General features: G+C 42.0%; 1 protein-coding gene across 1 annotated transcript in view; it reads right to left on the bottom strand.

Annotated features, from left to right (window-relative positions):
- The window catches only part of PCNX2 (pecanex 2), a 219,624-nt gene that overhangs the window by 132,125 nt on the left and 69,238 nt on the right, over positions 1-18,261 (bottom strand). The window lies entirely within an intron of this gene.

Here is an 18,261-nt window from a genome sequence, read left to right as displayed (position 1 = left end):
CAGAGGCACCGACGTAGTAACCAACACACTGCACTGGGGGGTACAAACAGACCACAGGTGATTCGCGTTCCCCGCCACCCGCAAGCAGCGTGGTGACCTGGGGCCCTTCTCCTGCCACTCCTCCCTGACATTCCTGCCAACACACGTCTTTACATACAAAGAAGAAAACTTCTAGATATTGAACCTTTTCAGTCCCCGTCAGTGGAATCGATGATGCCTTCTGAACGCTGGATCTAGAAAAGGACTTCAGTACTTGTCTCAAGATTTTGATCCCTTAGCTCACCAAGTGCTTTGTTTGAGAAGGAAGAGTTGTTAATTATGCATAAAATCAAATACGTGAGTGAGCGAGGCCAGTATGCTCGTATCAGATTTGTCACTGCAGAGATACGCTGGAGGAGCACGTTACCCTGGGCGGTGAGGGTTTTATTCTCGCAGGCCTCACTTTCCTAGCAAGTGAAATGCACTTCCTTTCTGTCCCCACATGAGACCTCCCCAGTGAAGGTCTAGGATTCTGAGCACAGCACATGCATGGGAACTGTGGGAACCAAGTCTCAGGGAGGCCGCTGAGCCTGTAGCTGGACAGTCAGGGGCGACTGACTAGCTCCAAGTTCACTGTTCACCACCAGCCCCGCCGGGGACGCCCTGTGAGCCTCCGACCAGCTCCCTAGGCACCTGCGCAGTCACTTTCCCGGCGGCCTCGGGCACGGTGCTCATTCCTTCTTTCCCGATTCTGTGCATGTCTCCAGTGCAGCAATAACAGCGTTCTCCGCTTCTCTCTTAGCCCCTTCGAGTTTCATCAATGGCTTCCTTTCCTGTGCCCAAGGGAGAGGGGCACTCCCTCCATCCTAAGATCAGCCCACGATGCCCTCCTTATTTTACAGACACCCCCGTTAGAGGAAAGACATCCTCTCTTTTCACTGGTTTCTGCTGCCTGTAAAAAGGCTTAAGTTGCTGACATCTTTAAAAAATAAAAAAGGCCCCCTTCATCCAGTGACCCGCCACGTCACAGCACTCACTGCCCTTTCCTTCTGAGCCAGCTCACTAGTGCAAGAAGCCCCTTGGTCAGCCAGAGTCCTTAGCTTCTGTTACTCGGGCACCTACCCAGGGGAGTACCACTTCCTTACCAGGTGGGCTTCGAGCAGCGCAGACCTGGATTGGAATCCCAGCCTGTCATGGATGAGCTGTGTGGCTTTGACTAAGTTACTTAACATCTCTGAGCACTGGGTTGGTTTCCTCTTCCTTAGGATAGGAGAATAATACATACTCAAGAGTTGTAGTGAGGGTACTTTTCACTACCTTGGGCCATTTAAAAAAATTTTTGACACGGGAGAGCTCAATGCAACCCCATGTGGTGACCGGTACCCACTGCACTGAGCCAGACACCTGCATCCCCAGTCAGCTGATCCGCACGTGTCATTGCTACGTCTTTAGATCTCTCTCCAATCTGTCTATTCCTCTCAGTGTATCCTACTGGGCAAGGCTCTCTGTCTCCTTCCAGGACTGTTGTTAACAGCTTCTCAGTGGGAAGATCGAATGCTCGTCTCCACATCCCTGCCCCGCTCCACAGACCCCAGATTCATCCCCCACATAACAAGTGATTCTTCTCTCATAAAAGGCAAATCAATCACATTATTGCTCATCATCCAGTACTTCTCAATAATTCTCATTTCCTAATAAAATCCACTCCACAGGAAGTTACATAAGCCAATCAGGCTCCGGCCCTTGCCCAACATTTGGCCACGTTCCTCACAATTAGGACATGCAGAGCAGCTAACGCCATTCAGACACGTCGCCTCCTGACGCCCTGCCTTCACATACAGGGTTCCATGGGCACAGAGGACTCTTCCATTCGGGCCCTACTCCACTCCCTTCTGCTTGGTGAACTCCTACCCATGCTTCAGTGCCCAGCAGAATAAGTCCCATCTGCTTGGTGCTGCCTCCCTGACTTCCCAGGCAGATCTACTGGCCCTCTACTATGTGCCAGGACCCAAGGAACACACATGTGATGAGGACAGACACCAGGTCTTGGGACAGGAAGAACACATTAATAACTGCAATAAGGCATGACAAGTGACGTCACAGTGAGGTGATCAGTGCCATGCAGAGATTCAAGTGAGTCGAGAGAGGCTTTGAAGTGGAGCCCTGCACAGAAAAACACAGAACATGGTCCCTCTCCTGCAGGGCTTCTGGAAAGGGCAAGCTTGGCTCTGTAGGTGCTTGTGCGTGGGTGGAGCTGCCCACTTGCTGACACTCTACTCTGTGCTCTGGTTGCCACCTAAGGATTCTCTTCTTTCTTTTCATACTTTGCTGGTACAAAAAATAAAAATAAAAAACACAAAAAGTTTTCCAAAAGAGAACAACCTGCTAAATTCTATTTCCTTCCATTGATTCCTCTCTGCTTGCCTATGCAGTGTATTTAATTCACAATTTTGTGCAGCTTATAAAAATGCAAACACTGGAACACTGGGGGGAAAAAAATCACTGTGAGGATTTATTAACCATGACCACGGAAATAACTGTCACTGTGTAACACCGAGACAAGGCCAAGGGAACACGCGTGGGCAGAAGCTGATGCCCCCTCATCACTGCCAGGAATGACTGATTCTGTGGAAGCACATTCTCAGTGGCCTGGTCTCCTCTTGTATAGAAAGGTGACAATGACACCTTTCTTGAAGAATTGCTGTAATGACTTAATGAATTTGAAACAGCCTTGCATGCTGTAAATATGTCAGTTAGTTTTTATTAATTGGAAAAGAAAGAGCACCCATGATGGTCTTTGCAGACAATAAATTAAAGCCAGACTAATACATTTAAATGATTTACCTTTTATATACCAAACATCCCTTACCTAATTCTTCTCACATTTGCTCTCTACGTAAGTAAATCTCTTCAATGCAAACGCAAAAGGACAGCCCACCTCACTATTCCTGAGGGACCCTCCATCCTCACCCACTAAAACTGCAATTGGTAGGAAAGGGAGTGGGAGGTAAAGCTGTCACATCGGAAACAGTGGGGTTGGAGGTGAGTGATGGCTTACCAGCACTTCTCTCAGCCCATGGTTACCCATCTGCGTAAGTGACTGTCTCATCACCATCCGAGGGGATGGGCCCACGGACAGCAGGGGCTCGTCTGTTTTACCCCAGTGGATTCTGAACGCCTTGTGCAGGCCCAGGCCCTGGAAGGCGGTTAGTCAGTGTGTAAAGAACCAACACACTGGATGTGAGGGAGTGTTACTTCCTTCCTGTGCAGGGCAGACGGAAGGGAAATTGCTACCAGTGCACACGTCAGTCCTTCGCGGGGCAGAGCAGGAGTCAGACGCCTGGCTCTGGACTAGCACCACTGGCTTCAGTTGATTATTTTTGGGTTACTTGCACTAAGATACTGTATTTGTGGATTTTTCGCACTAAGATACTGGGCAAGCTCTTCAGCCTCAGTTTCTTATCTAAGATAATTTAATAGTCAACCCCATGGGGTTGTTGTAAATGTTATATGAACTACTGTGTGTTAAATACTTTGTAGCCAGTATAAAACACTCAGTAAATGTTCCTATTGCTACACGCTTCACTAAGACACTGCCTCAGACCATTTGGCCTGCTGTAACAAAGTAGCACAGACTGGGTGGCTTATAAACAGCAGAAATTTATTGCTCCCAGTGTTGGAGGCTGAGAAGATCAAGATCAAGGTGCTGGCAGATTTGGTGTCTGGTGAGAACCTGATTTCTGGCGCATAGTTGGCGACTTCTCACTCTGCCCTCACACGGCGGAAGGGGTGAGGGAGTTCTCTGGTCTCTTTTATAAAAGCACTAATCCCCTTTATGAGGGCTCCATCTTAGTGACCCAACCACTTCCCAAAGGCCCCACCTCCTAGTACTACCACCTTTGGGGCTCGGATTCCAAAATATGAATTTGGGGGGCGGGGCACAAACAGACCACAGCAGATACTTAAGGGGACTCGGGACTGTAGTAAAATCACATTTTCTGACAAAACTAGAATCGACCTTAAGAGTGGCCGGTCCTCCTCTAGGAGGTGAAAGAAGAACAATGATTTTTATAGACTCCTTATGTCCTTCTGTTTCTGTACCAAGGCAGAAGAAAATTAGGAAACAGAACTCTGCAAACTGTGACTCTGACCTTGCCAAGAAGTGTTATGATCCCAAGCGGCACACACTGAACTGACTGATCTTGTTAGGGGTAATTCTCATTTATTTCAAGCCGTTACATTCCTTGTGGTGTGTGTCCTGTATTAGTAAAACTCTGCATCCATCCATCCATCCATCCATCCATATGATTTCTTTTTAGCAGAACCAATAGCTTCAAGATAAACTGTTAGACATGAATGAATGGCCGTGTGGCCATAGAGGTGGAACCGAAGGCATGAATACTTCCTTCAACAACATAAAAGCAAAGTGATGCCAGAACAGCCCTCACTCTTCCAAAGAGGGTGGGAGATAGGGGGCAGAGTCCATATTCTCGGTGCTGCTTCTCACATTTTCTCACCCAGCCTCTGATCTCCACACAGCTCCCTCTCAGAAAGAAGCTGGGCTGACCTGAGCTTTGACAGAGTGCACAAGGCAGTCCGCCTGCATTTCCAGCAGGCTCTCTACTAGAAACACCCTCAAACTCCACGTTCTTAACCTTGTTCATTTTTTCAACAGTTATTTATATAGAAAATAGGAGGCAATTTCTCAAGGAAGCAAGACAGGAAAGACTTCTTGGATATCAACATGAGTTATTCTTTCATGTGCAAAGTGCCAAGGTTTGCAAAAACCATGCCATCTTCAGTAAAGATTATTTCAGACTTGAAAGAGATCTCACAGCTGAGCTAGCCTAAGCCCTTCAAATCACTGATCAAGTGAGAAGTCCGGAAGAGTAGATTACCAGGTGGCAAAGCCCTCGCCCGTGTCCACTGCCCTGAATGTCTGCACAACTCCCTGAGCGATTGCCCAGAGAAGGCAGTGATCTGGGAACAGGTCAGGGGCAGCTTCACAGAGGACAAATAAGGAGTGGATGACAAAGGGGACTGGGAATGAATGTGGGACAGCACATGCCAGGTCACAGGAGGGGCGAGGCCTCAAGGCTGCACGACCCAGCTTTCCAGCTGGCTCAGCTGCATGGGATTCTAACGGTGCAGCTCTTACACAAATATGAAGTTTATAGAAATAGATAAGAGTGGAAACTAAGCTTGAAGAAAATTCATTGAAGGGAAATGACCTTTATGGTTTATCACCCATAATGCTCTGCACTGGGAAGAGAGGCAGCTGGGTGCCACCAACTCTTAAGACCAAACAAAAGAAAATATGCTTCAACATCAGTGGAATTTGAATGTAATTTAAGGAAGAACTTCCCGACATTGATGACTCAATAAAGTTACAATTAGAGAAACATTAACATTTCCTTTTCCCAATTTTTTTTTTAAAAAAAACACACTTATTTTCCTTGGAAAGTTAAGATCTAAGCTTGCCTAGAAGTAAAGGAAGGCGAGGCTTGTTGTAAGCTTTTCTTCTCATGCTTTTATCACATAGGAATATATTACTGTGTGAACAGCTCCACAATTTAAAACACACACACACACACACACACACACACACACACACACACACCCCTAAAAAAATCAAATTGAGTACAAGACGGGACTATTCAGAATTATTTTACAGAATTAAGATTTGGGGTTGAGGGACCCCATTTTTGCATTCTTTTCCCCTTAATCGTCACTCATGCACCACCACCTACACTACCACACCCCCACATGTGCCTCCACGGCCAGGCTCACGTCCCCAGCGGCTCCTCAGGAAGGTTTGCCCTGCACAGAAAGGACCCGGGAAAGAACGACCGTGAGATGGGCTGGGGCTTTCTAGAAGCCAAACTGCTAGAAGGAGTTCAGGTTGTCAAGTCAGAGGTACAGTAAGAAAAAACATGCACTTGAGGATGTTTTCATTTTAATTTTATTTTGGGATAGAGAAGGAAATATTGGTATTGGAGGAAAACAACTGACCTGAAAAGGGATTTTGAAAGAAAATGATCAAATGCACTGTGTGTTTTATCTGAAAGATATAGTGTGGTGCTCAGGTTCATTTCTACTGTTTTTTTTGTTTTGTTTTGTTTTTACTGTTTCTACTGCTTTCATCTTCCAAAGAAAAGAAGAAAGGAATAGGGGAAGTACTGACTGACATTTCTAGTGGATTTAAAGAAAAATAAAATGTTATGTTTTAAACATGTACATATTAGTTTTGAATTTTATTGTATATATGTTATTTATTATACTCACACAAACACCCACATGCACAAATATATAAAGATTTTGGAGGGAGACAGTTTTAAACAATCTATCACCCACCGATAATGAAGGGTATATACCATGTGATAGTTTGCTTCAAGATTAACATCTCTAATTGCTTTGAGATTCATCTCATGGGCCGAATTGGGATGATGTGGATTGATGAGCGCTGGCTTCATAAAACTCCCATAGGTTTTGAAATATTTTTATGAGGTAGAAATAAAACTGTCTAATAGTCCTACAATTCTGTGGTAGATTTCAAATGCATTTGGGAATTCTTCTGATGAAAATGCATAGGGAAGTTCCGCTTTGTATAAAAGTACACTCGAAAGAGAATCTTAGCTTCAGAATTTTCTTTTCTTAGAAATTTTAGAATCTCTGCAATGCAATCTATGGGGCAGACTAACCAAGGGTTATAAGTCAATGCAAACAGACCAAAACCTCACTTTGCTTTAAGCTCCACATGAAGTTCACACACTTTCTAAGCAAAAAGCAATGGATTTTTCTTGGCCATTACACAGAGGGTTATTTCTGAGATCCAGGTTTTCAAACCTCCTGAAATAAGAACTAAATCATATCACTTTGACACTGATGCAAGTCCTAGTTCTCAGTGTATTTTCAACACGAGCTCATCTTGAAGTAAAAGGAGCTCTGTGCTTTTAAAATTCCAGAAATTCACTAAAATCAAATATGTCTCCCCGTCCTTGTCCTGGGTGTCACGTGATCAACACTTGTGCGAGAGCATGGGGCACCCTTGGGGCCAGCACCCAGGGCTCGTCCTGCAGCAGCTGGTGCTGCTGCCCTGAGCACCGCGAGGGGCCCCCAACGCCCAGCACTGAGTCTAATCCACTAGGTCGTCACTAGGTGTTCAGTAAATAAATGCATAACCACTTTAAGAAATACGACAAATCAGTCTTCCCGTTTACTAAAAGTAGATTTTTCTTATTTCATATGCTTTATCATTTAGGTAAAAAAAAATGCATACGTTTATAATTTAAGAAAATATTTTACTGTTATGAATATGCACCGAGGAAAATTAGATCATTAGCTACCAAGACAGACTGATGGGTCCCATTCATCCAAAGCTATGTATATCAGCACAGATATAATACAGACACATACACACACAAAACACACACACATACGCGTATACTTTTGGAAAATCATTGACATTTACTTTCTTTCTCATAGTCTTCTTCTCAGTTACCTGTATTTATTCAACCCGGAAGTTTAAAGAACACCTTTTACGTTACTGACACTGGACTTTTTATGGGATTTATAAAGAAACATATGGAAACCACAGTGTACGACTCTGAGGGGCTCACGGCTCCACTGGGAGCGAAGAAAATACACACAGAAAACCACCACAGTAATTGTTCCCAGCTACTGAGCCATGACTTGACTAACTACTCTGTATATATAATCACATTTAGCTCACAGCACACCTTCGAGGTACGTATTACTCATTTTCATGATAACAGAGGATTTTACTGTACTCCTTATTATCGTGAGTACCTGTATTTTCCATGTAGAACTGATTACATACAGCAAAAATAAGTGCTGAACTTATTTTTGAACAACACCAAAAGGACAGTTTTATCCACAGGATTTTTATCCACAGAGAGAGAAAAAGATAAACTCCAGCTGACATGGCTGAGACAAGCATCGTCTTCCATCTCTACTAGGATCACCACTGCTCATACTCCGGCCTAGAACTTTCTATTGTGCCAACCCTCCCCTCTCTTTATCTATTACTCCAAACTGGATGGTCAGTAAATCGTACCAATATTGATTTCATTATGTTTTCTGGATTTGACCAAAACCCAAATCCAGATCTTCACTCAACAATTGCCAGTTCCATTTTGAACAACTGAGCTATCATTATTCTTCCTGTTTTTTCCCCCAAATCAGTATCAACTGCCAATGTCCAAGTCACCCAACACAAGCTTGAGCAGCATGACAATCCAGCATTAGCTGGGTTTAGAGATCAATTACACTTTTAAACTTTCTAGGAAGGGCAATATGACAGAAAGCACTAGCGACCTACCTAACACCCATTTCTCCCTTCTTCCCCATGGTTGACCAGACGCTAAGAGACTTGTCATTGCCACTGCCTTGCACATGGACGTGACATGATCCCAGCCACAGAATGTAATCGGAAGTCCAGTACAATAAAAGTACATTAAAACTTGGATTTAATTTTTAAACGTATTACTATTAACATCACCACGATGTGATCACCATCATACCCATGACTACTTATGCTTATAATAGTTACCATTTGTATTAGTTTTCTACTGCACTGTAACCAGTTACCACAATCTGAGCAGCCTGAACCCCACAGACGCATGATCTCACGGCGCCATGGGTCAGGACTCTGTACACGGAGTGACTGGCTTCAGCTCAGGGCCTCGTCAGGCTGAAATGACAGTGCTGGCCAGGGCTGCCATCTCACCTGAGACTTAGGGTCCTCCTCCAAGCTCACTGAAGTCCCTATTTTCTTGCTGGCTCTCTGCTGGGGTCCACTCCAGCTCCGAATGGCCAACCTCAAACCCTTGACAAGTGTCCCTCCCACAGGCTGTTCAACAGGGCAGTCTGCTTCCCCAGAGCCAACAGTGGGGAGGGATCTCTGCTGCTTCTTCTCTGACCTCTAGACTCGTTTTAAAGGGCTTGTCCGATTAGGCCAGACGCATCCAGATCCTGCCCTTTTGATTAACTTAGTCAACTGATTAGGGACCTTAAGTGCATCTGCACAATCCCTTAAACTCTGGCAGATAATGGAACGTGATCACCAGAGTGACATCCCATCCTACTCACAGGCCCTGCCCACGCTCAAGGGGCTGAAATTACAGAGGGGCAGACCAGGGGACAGGCGTCTTGGAGCAACTTAGAATTCTGCTCACCACACCATTTAATGAGAACCCTTGAGCTAGACACTTTACATACATTAACAATTTAATTTCCTTTACTTCTGGCAACATTCGTATGAGGTAGGTGTTACCGATCTATTTCACAATTGAATAAACGATGTGAATTAGCCACGTGCCCTTAGGCAAATAACTTAAGCATCTGTGATTCACACCACTTGGAACAGAGAAATGCTATTATCTTCTTGATGTATAATATGGATCCATAATAAAGGGCAAAAGAGAAAACACTTGGGAAATTATTTCAAAAATTAAAGTAACATAGATTTGCAAGGTATCATATGTACCTGCGAATTGTTCTTCTGACTAGAAAACATATTTACACTTCAAATGTGTGAGGGAGGATGGCGCAGAAGTAAGATTGGAAAGACACAAGACTTGGGATCCGTGATGTGTGACGTTGATTAAGTCACTAATTTCTTCTGTACCTCCATGTCCTCATTTTAAACAGTAAAAGGAAGAGGCTGGACAAGGGCACAGCTAAGGTCCATTTCAGTAGTAAAACTATTCTAGAACAATGAGCTTGTTTCATATCTACAATTAGATTTTAAACCCTAAATGCAGGGGAAATGTCATAGCTTGATCTGCAGCTCACACTACAAGAACACGGGAAAACTCCCACAAGCAATCATTAATGGAGCTCGGGAAACACTAAATTATAATAATGTGACTCAATCTCTGGGTCCCCTGGACATCAATAAAATGGAATCTCTTTGTAAGGGCTAATAAAAAACAGAAATCAAGGCTTACCCAGACATATAGAAACCCCAGCTAATTAACCACTGAGCCATTTATCCAGGGAGCAGACATTCCGGTTGTTTCTGTGTATCACTGTCGAATACTTAAGCCAACGAGGGTTTGCATTCAGATGGTACTTGTTACCATCTTGGATGAGTCAAAGAGAATATGAAATTAGAAGAGGAATCAAATTCTCCCCTAATTAATATTCCAGAGAGCAAAATTAACACACAGTCCCTTAATCTGTTTTTATCAAATGAGAATAAAAATAAGGGACATAAACAAATACCAAGACCCATATAGAGAAATCCACCTTTGGCAAGGCAGCTGACACACTGAAATTGTTCACAAGGGCCCATCAATCCATCACAGTGCAGACATAAAAGGAAAAAAATCAATTTAGCAATGAGAAGAGTAAGCATAAAAGGCATAAACAAAAGCATGGTTAAAGGAGAAGTGGAATGACAGCTCTGGGTAAGTGGAAGACGGGTGAGATTTCCTTGTTTCCCAAGGACCCCCTTGCGAATTTGCTCACCACAGTCATTCAATTCACAGCATTTAATAGATGTTTGAGAGGAGAGTCAATCTGTGACCATTAGCAACCTGAGGACTTACAAATAAGAAGAGAGAAATGCTAATGGCTCTCTTTTTACTGAGACATTTCAAAATACAAATCAGAACACTAAGAATCTGTAACAACAGACCATATTATTTCTTGCAAGTGATGCTTGTTCTATGCGGAGCAATACCTCTCTGAAATGAAATAAACCTTTCCAGTTCCATCTGGTAAAAAGCCTGTTTCAACACTTAAGTGAACCCGAGAGCCTCTGACTGTTCATTCCCATCTCAGAATTAGCAGTGTGCTTTCAAAATGGAATCTACTTACTTACAGTTACACCTGTAACATGCCATAAACAGGAAACAGAAATAAGCAAGTCTCAACCGAGGATAAAAAACCGATTCTGTTTCTTGGGTGAGATCTGATCAGTTGGTCCTGGCTGCCTGTAGTACTGTCTGGGCATCACTGACCTCAGTGAGGAAATGTGCAGTGATCAATTAGCAATGTCTGATCTGAGGAGGGAGTGGGAGTCCGGGAGGTGAGGGAATGAAGACACCTGTCCCACCACTAGGTAAAAAACCCCGAACACTCTGTTTTCTTCAATACCAGATTCTGCAAGGGTTTCCAACCCCCTCTAAGGATTTTGTAAGAAAAAGTCATTTTAAAATCCCAGGAGTGTACATTACTCTTGATAATGTTTGAACTGGTAATAATGAGTCTTCAGCACTTGTTAAGTAAAATGTGTTTTTCGGAGCATACAACCTCTCCTGTAGAAATTATTCTAAGAAGTCCCGTGAGTTGTTCTTTCATGGAAAGCCTCCCAAGGGTGGGAGGATATTCTGCCTTCCGTAACCATGTCTCTATTATCCATGAATTATTTTTCACTATCAAATGAGCCTTATCTGCTGAAAAGCATGAGGCATAAGACAAAGGTTTGCTGCAAGTCAAGGGTTTAGAGTAAGATGTGCTTTAGTGGAGCAATCGCATGGAGAACTCAGCTGATGGAAAGTGGGGTTTTTGGTATGACCACTCATGGAGTGGTTTGGGAAGTCACTTGGTGGAACTTTTTAATGTCTTTGTTTCCATCATCACTGGGGCCACCAGCTCATGTATGGCCCTCAACATCTTAGAGCTGATGACTTCTTTTTTCTGTAAGTTTCCATCGTGGAACCACTCTTCTTCTGATGCACAGCATGTCCAGTGCATCAAACACATGTACTTTCAGCCTTGTATTCAAAATTGTCCACAGCGCTAACGCATCCGCCCAGACACCCAACCTTCTCCCATCCGTCATTTTAGTAGGATAATTTCCTTCCCACCTCCTGCACCTGCCGTGAACATTCATCCCTGACTCTGATGAACATTTCATGTGCTTGACTGTATACTCTATAGTGAAGTTCTCAGCCCAGTGACAAGATGTCTGAAAGCTGTGCTGAAAACCACCTTCTCTGACTGATTTCCTCTTTTCTGAGCATCCACAGCATATCATCATCTCTGATGGATGTTAAACTCCTGAGGAGAAAATACTGATTTCTTTTCTCCTTTTGTGTCTGTGTAGCACCTGGTCGAGTCATTACTAAACAAATATATGTTGGTGACCAGCGAATGTGAACTTTTCAGCTCCTGCATCAGTTATAGAGAACTTGCATCAAGTAGAGAGAACAATATTTCCATCAGACACTGTTTGCTGTTCAGGGTTGCAAAGAAGAGTGAAGGAGTGTGGGCCCTGGTCAGAAGGGATCAAGAACACAGGAAACTAGCTTTCATCCTCTCATTAAATGCCCAACAATATTCAAAAAGAGAAAAGGCAACTCCACATTGGCAACCAGACAAGGCACTTGTGCATAAACCACAGGCTCTGAGAATTTATTCCAGATCTTACCTTATACTGGAAGACACGAGGCTTAAAAAAGGTTTTGAGGTCTTACACACGACCCCAGTTCCCACTCTCTATTTATGAGAGTGGTGTCTTGAGGAAGTAAACAAAAAAAATGTTGCTAAGCCCCTGTGATGTCACCCAAATTAGAGCAGGATGGCTGGAGCTGAGGCAGGCCACAGGGCTGGCCGACAACACAACACTTGGACTTGCATGTCTGTGGGCTGGCAGGATCGGGAGAACACCACTGTCTTGGAGGTGGCAGGCTTCATTGGTCAGGTCATGGGTGGGGATGTTGGAACAATGAGGGTGACACAGAGATAACCACTGTCCTAGGCATTCCATTCACATCTATTGCCTGTGCGGGAGCTTCCTGATATAACTACAGAAAACTCCAGCAATAAGACATTTTCCCAGGAGAAAATTACATCTGAACTGGTGGTATGTTACTGGAACATACTTTGTGTTGTTTTCCTCTCTCCCTGTATTTTAGACCTTTGGTACTTTTGGAAAATTTGGTCAGGGAGTCTTAAATTTTTCTGACAGAAGCCAGCTCAATTCCTACTTGACTACGGGATGGGGATCACAAAATCTAATGTCCACCTGAGCACACAGGTGACATAAATGCATTAGGTGGCTCAGGTAGGGCATGATGAGGCCTGTGATTTGGGGACAGCTGTGACTCGCTACAGTTTCAGCAAGTTGTATCAAGTGGAAACGTGGGCCCAGTGCTGCCAGAACTTCAGATTATTTCAGAGAAGTAGGAAAGTCACATTTTGTATCAAATGGTCTAATTTTAAATTTTGCCTCTACACTCATTTTACATAGTATAGAGGCCAAAAATAAAAAGCAGTCTGTGGACTGATTAGAGACAACAGTAGGTAGTCAAAGGAAAACCTGGGAAGATGAGAGAAAATATAAGACAAAAAGCACCCTTAAATTGAGATATTTCTCTAACGGGACCACTTAAAGATGCTTTCTACAACATACTCAGTTCAAAGAAACAGTACATTTTCTAGAATAGATCTGGCTCAAAAGATTCAAAAGTCTATTAACACGTTAAAGGTAAACAAGCAACTATGAAGGGGGAACAATATAAATGCTACTTGGAAACTTCACTGTAGCATAAACCACACAGTGCACAATGCAGAAAAAAACATACAGAAGTAAAACTAGGGTAACAATACTACTTGTCTCAACAGGGATGCTGTGTGAAAAAATCATATAAGATATATAAGTTAACTGTTCCAGTTCCTAGTACATAATAAATTCCCAACCAAAAAATTATTGCTGTTATTGAAATGAGAAACTATACCAGAACACAAAGGAAAAATATAGAGAGGAAAACCATGAAAAATAAAGACATGAAAGACAGACAAAAAAAAAAAAGTCTGTGAAAACACTAAAAACATCATGTAAACAAAATCAATAATCTCAATAATCACAAAATAAGAGGGGGAAACTGTTCTTATTCGTCTAAAACTCTTCACTGTGAAAAGTGAAAACAGATGTGATGTTCCATAAAACATAAAGAGAACTGAGTCTAGCCATAGTCTATTGCTTTTTAAAAAACTTCAGAAGAAAGAATTTAACAAGAATTCGGGAAAAATTCAAGTTGGTCTCATTCTTGTTCTGCTCCACACTAAATATTGACAAGTGAAGGCTCCATTTCAGGTACAGAAATCCAAGAGTATGACTGACATTCTAACAACAAGAAAAAGTCAGATAATTTATAAAACATCAACTTTAAAATACCTATAATTAATATGTTAAAGGATCTAGGAATTGGTGGACAATGTTCATAAACAGATGGGTAATTTCAAAAGAGAAACTAAAACTATATATAGAAGTCAAATCAAAATGCTAGGAATAAAAAACCTGATATAAGAGATTTAAAAAATTCTATTGCTGACCTTATCATTAGACTGGATACAACAGAGATGTCAAGATAGGTCAATAAAAATTATTTAAAAGAAAACTCAAATTAGTCTGAACAAGGGTATCTAAGATAATCCCATGGCTAACGTTATATTTAATAGTAAAAGAATGAAAGGTGTAGCCCTAAGATTAGGAACAAGGCAAATGTCTGATCTCAGCAGTCTAATCACATTGCTTTGTAGATTATAGCCAGGGCAATAGGGCAAGAAAAAGAAATCAAAGGCATACAGATTGGAAGAAAAACATAAAACTGTCTTTATTCATAGAAAACATGACTATGTAGAAAATTTCAAATAAGCTCCAAAAAAAAAAAAAGCTACTAGAACTAATAAATAAATTTAGCAAGGTTGTAAGGTACAAGCCTAAATATATAGGAATTAATTGTATATACTATAAATCAACAATTGGAAGTTTAAATTATACAGCACAACAGCACTTACAATAGCATAAACCACATGAAATACTTAGCAATAAATGTGAAAAAATATGCACAATAACTGCAGGTTAAAAAGTACAAAATATTCCTGAAAAATTAATGAAGACTCAAGTAAATGAAGCAACACGATATTTATAGATTAAAAGACTCAATGTTGCTATGATGTCAGTTCTCCACAAATTGCTCTATGAATTCAATATAATTTCAATCAAAATTTCTATAGGCTTTTGTTCTAGGAATTGGCAAACAGATTCTAAAATTTACATCGAAAGAAATAAGACCTACAGTATCTAAATATTTCTGAAAAAGAAGAATAATGTTGAAACACACAATTTGATTATTTATCTTTCACTTTGAAGGATAATTTTGTGGGGCAGAGAATTCTAGGTTGGTGGTTTTCTTTTTCTTTCAACACTTTAATTACTTTGCTCCACTCTTGTGTTGCTTGCATAGTTTCTTGTCTTAGTCAGCTCAGGCTGCCATAACAACATACAATAGACTGGGTGGCTTAAACAACAGAAATTGTTTTCTCATAGTTCTGGAAGCTGGATATTTGAGATTGGGGTTCCAATCTGGTCAGGTGCTGGTGAGGGCTCTCTTTCTGGCTTGTAGACAACCACCTTCTCTTTGTGTCTTCACATACTCTGTTTTCCCAAAAATAAGACCTAGCCGGACAATCAGCTCTAATGCGTCTTTTGGAGCAAAAATTAATATAAGACCCAGTATTATGCTATATTATATTATATTATATTATATTATATTATATTATACCCAGTCTTATATTACAGTAAAATAAGACTAGGTATTACATTAGATTAGATTAGATTAGATTAGATTAGATTCAGTTTTATAGTAAAGACCGGGTCTGATATTAATTTTTGCTCCAAAAAATGCATTAGAGCTTATTGTCCGGCTAGGTCTTATTTTCAGGAAAACACGGTAGCAGAGAGAGAGCTCTGGTGTTTCTTCTTCTGATAAGGACACTAATCCCATCACGAGGTCCCCACCCTCACAACCTCTCTACATCTAATTATCTTCACAGGCTTCATCTCCAAATATCATCCATCACATTGGGGTTAGGGTTCAACATGTGAATTTGGGGAAGAGTTAATTCAGTCCACAGGAGTTCCTGAGGAGGAGTCAGATGAAATTCTAGTTTTTGCTCCACTATAGGTAAGGTATTTTTTTTTCCTCTGGTGGCTTTAATATTTTTCTTTATCTTTGATTTTCAGCAGTTTGAATATGCTATGTACTGCTGTGGGGTTTTTTTTGGGGGGGGGCATTTATCCTTGGCTTGGTGTTCTCTGAGTTCCCTGGGGCTGTGGTTTGGTGTCTGATATTAATTTAGAGAAATTCTCAGTCATTATTGCTTCAAATATTTCTTCCGTTCTTCTTTTTTTTTCCTCTGGTATTCCCATTACACCTTTTGTAGTTGCCCCAGTTCTTGGATATGTTTTATTATTCAGTTTTTTTTTTCTCTGTGCTTTTCCAGTTTGGAAATTTTTATTGACATATCTTTAAGCTCAGAAAGTCTTTCCTCAGCTGTGCCCACTCTACTAATGAGCACATCAAAGGCGTCCTTCATTTCTGTCACAGTGTTTTTAATCTTCATCTTTGGTTTTCTCTCAGAATCTCTCTCTGCGTATATACTGTCAATTTATTCCTGCATGCTGTCTGCTTTATCCGTTAGAGCCCGCAGCACGTTCGCCATAGTTGTTTGAAGTTAATGGTCTGATAATTCCAACATCCCTGTCACATCGAAGTCTGGCTCTGATGCTTGCTCAGACTTTTCAAATTGTGCTTTTTGCCTTTTAATATGACTTGTAAATGTTTTGATAGCCAGGCATGATGTACTGGGTAAAAGGAACTGTGGTGAACAAGCCTTTAGTGATGTGGTGTTCAGGTGTGTGGAGAGAAGTATTCTACAGTGCTGTGCCCAGTCCTCAGGCTTTTAGTGAGACTGTGCTTCTTACCTATGAACTTCACAAGTGCTTCAGGGCTACCTGCGCCACCCCCTCCAGGGGGGACAGAGTGGCTGGAGTGGGCGGGGCTAGAGTTGGGCCCCTTCCTTCAGGTCAGTTAGGCTCTGAAAAAAATCCCAGTAGCTCAGAGACTGATAAAATCTTTTTTTCTCTTTTCTTTTTTTTAAGGAGGGCACAGCTCGCAGTGGCCCATGCAGGGATCAGATCCGCAATCTTGGTGTTATTAGGACCATGCTCTAACCAACTGAGCTAACTGGCCGCCCCCGTGTCTGGTAAAATCTTAAGGGCAGTCCTCATGAAGAAGAATACTGTCGTGTATTTCCAAATGGTTATTCTTCCCTCCACCTGCTGAAAGCACGAGGTGACTTCTCTCTGATACTCACTGTGAGAACCAGGTTGAACTCTTGGAGATAAAATTCAGAAAGGTGTGGGCCCCCCCCAGTGACTGGGTCCCCCTAGAGTGACTCACTCTCAGCCTTGTCCAAACTGAGCCCCCAGCAGTTTGTCAGTTACAGTTCAGGTTTTCCTGCCCTGGTGCTGGTTCCCAGAGATTCTGCTCCTGGGTTCCTGCCCCAGTAAGTCATAGTTCTCTGTCCACCTGTCTAATTTTGGAGGTGGCCATTTGTGCCACTCCCTCGCTTCTCTGATGGATCTGTGAAAAGCTGGTGATTTTCTAGTTTGTTTAGCTATTTATTATTAGGAGGGAGTAACGACTTCCCAACTCCTTATATATTGGACCAGAAGCCGGAAGACAGTAATTGAACTTTGATAGTTTCAAAATGGGGAATTCAATGGGGAAAAAAAAGCAAATCTTTCCAACAGTTATGCTGGTGAATCTTGGTCTTTACCTCATATCATACACAAAAATCAAGTCAAAATGGATCACAGATCTAAATGTAAGAGCTATGCCTTTAAAACTTCTGGGAAAACCTGTGTGTGACCATGCTGTAAGAACCTGGGTATGGGGAGACGCCAGAATTCGGAAGAGAAACTGGGCAGAACTGTTCTCCATCATGACCATGATGGCGCTTATGTCACCATGCACATTCGTCAACACTCATCTATGTGTCTATTCCACTAGTGAATGTTACTGTATAAAGTTGATTTTTAAAAATGATAAGCACAGAAATCAGATCAGTGGTGGCCAAAGGCTGGGGTAAGAAGAGCCTGACCACAAAGGACACAAGGGGCCTCTGGGTTGGTGGAAATGTTCCATAACTTGACAATGGTATTGGCTGCATGACTACATACACTTACGAACACTTACCAAACTCTGTACGTCAAAAAGGTGAACTTTGCAATATATCAATTACATCTCAATAAACCAGACTTGAAAAAAATAAACAAACAATAAATATATAAAAAACAAACAAACACTGGTACACAACGGAGTGATATATGAAGGGTTCTGCAAGTGAAAACTTGTGACCCAAAAATTTTATACACAGTCATTTGACCAAAAAGCAATAAATAGAAAGAGGTCTTCAGAACTGCAAGGACTCAGAAAATACCTATCCAAGTATGCTTCCTGA

This window comes from Rhinolophus ferrumequinum, chromosome 27, assembly GCF_004115265.2.
Source record: "Rhinolophus ferrumequinum isolate MPI-CBG mRhiFer1 chromosome 27, mRhiFer1_v1.p, whole genome shotgun sequence".
Lineage (NCBI taxonomy): Eukaryota > Metazoa > Chordata > Mammalia > Chiroptera > Rhinolophidae > Rhinolophus > Rhinolophus ferrumequinum.
The sequence above is the reverse complement of the archived record's forward strand: the minus strand, read 5'-3'. Positions and strand labels throughout refer to the sequence as shown.